Here is a 2500-nt window from a genome sequence, read left to right on the forward strand (position 1 = left end):
TTATTATTATTATTATATGTACATACACACGGATAGATAGATATATACATATACATGCATAATATATATATATATATATATATATATATATTCGCATATGTGCATGCCTATATATGCATGCATATAGCTATGTTTGTGTACATGTATCTTTGATACTATGTTTGTTTCTATATGTGTGTATGTGCATATATGTATGTATGTATGTATGTATGTATGTATGTATGTATGTATGCGTGCAACTATAATTTTATTGGCAGCAACTTCAAAGTTGCACCGTGTATGTAGGTTTATTTGAAAATTGTATTTAGGTTGAATAAGTACGTCGACTAATGATGGCCGTTCATCTATTTCCCGTTTTAATATATTTACGTTACTTTTTTCATACCATCTCTTTCTATTTTATTTTATTTTATTTTAATTTATTCTTTCTTTCATTTCTTCATTTACCGACATATATTGCCTTCAGTTTTAGTATCAACATTTTTTTCTCCCCTGTCGATGTATGTCATTGGAATATTGTTTGTGAATTCTTTTTGAGTCAACATGTACATATTATTTTAAATACGCATGTATACATAAGTTTTCGTCATTAATGGCGATTCCCTCTTCTCCCAATCCTTTGCATAAAAGTGGTTTGTGGGACTCTGTCGTATAATATACTTCTAAATCTATATATCTGCCAGACCATTTATACGTATGTGTATGTGTGGGTGTCTGTATGCGCACGTATATGTATGCATGTATTTATGTATGTATGTATGTATGTACGTACGTATGTACGTATGTATGTATGTATGTATGTGTGTATGTATGTATGTATAGGGGGATAATTCATAAAAAAAAACAAAAGACGAAGACAGGTGGTGTAGACAACAATCAGATGTATTAGTATAACGTTCGGGAATTGAAAAAGTCTTTAACGCTTCGAGCCTACGCTCTTCCACAGAAAGGAACACGGAAAGGAACAAGGAGAGAAGAAAATTGTGTGTAGTAGTTAGCGATCTATCATGGCGAATATATGTATGTATGTATGTATGTATGTATGTATGTATGTATGTATGTATATGTATATATATATATATATATATATATATATATATATATATATATATATATATATATATATATAAACACTTACATACATACATATATACATATAAATGTATGCATTCATATAAATATATATATACCCGGGTGTCTAATATTTATATGCATATATGTATATATGCAAATATGTAAGTATACGTTCTTGCGTATATTTGTGTGTGTGTGTGTGTGTGTGTGTGTGTGTGAGTGCACGCGTGTGCATGGGTGTGTATGTATATGCATATGTATGTGTATATATATATATATATATATATATATATATATATATATATATATATATATATATATATATATTTATATATATATATACACACATAATGCTCACATAATGCTTACAGGCATTATTGATTGGCAGACAGATAGATAGATAGATAGATAGATAGATAGATTCTTTTAAAACTCAGATATACAGGAACTGCCTTATTGATCGAAAACAAATTCGTCAAACCACATTCTTCGAAAGCATAGTGGCCATGTGAGAAATTAATCGAAAGGAAAATTGAACGAAGCCATATTAAAACCCAATCAAATGCATTGAAGCATAGACTCACTGGGAAATATATATATATATATATATATATATATATATATATATATATATATATATATATAAAGAGAGAGAGAGAGAGAGATAACCGTAAAAATTCTTATTCGTAAAATAAAAATATAGAAATACATCCAAATTTTAGGCCGACTAATTTTCTTTTAATGTTAAGAAACAATTTTTTAAATGAAATATATTTCCAATTTAATTCCGGATTATTAAATTGGGATTATATGAAAGTAACTGTTAGTAAAAAAAAATATCGAGACTTTAAGTAAATTATGGTGACTTTGAAATAATAATGCAATTTATTTTATAACTGAGATAAAATTCCTTCTCTTAAAATAGAAGAAGAGATGAACATTTGGAAAGGAGAAAGATTGCCTGAAATATTCTAGCGTCATTAAATAGTATGTAAGATAATACGATATATTTTTCTTTTGAACATTGGGAGGGTCATTATACCGGCAATAATAAACACATGCACTGGTTCGGTCCTTTGTTTTCATTCATTAACATCACCTTTCATACTTTGCTAACTTTTTCCATTAACCAAATGTCTTTTTTAAATATGTATCTCATTGATATATATTGCAATGTTTCAATCACATTATAGGAATCCTCTACAGTTTTGTGTGTGCATGCATATGTTCCTTATTTACAACGTCTAGCACAGTAAACAGTTGAGATTAATGAGAATAAAGATTTCTAACATAGGCACAGGACCACAACTTTTATGGTAGAGTATACCTAATAAGTTATGAATGAACTGCATATTCACTCTTAACCTGTTCTCTCAGATTTGGACGTGAATATAGTTATCACTGTGGTGTTTTCTCACCGATGAAG

Source organism: Octopus bimaculoides, chromosome 18 (assembly GCF_046866305.1).
Source record: "Octopus bimaculoides isolate indiv1 chromosome 18, ASM4686630v1, whole genome shotgun sequence".
NCBI classification, from domain to species: Eukaryota; Metazoa; Mollusca; class Cephalopoda; order Octopoda; family Octopodidae; genus Octopus; species Octopus bimaculoides.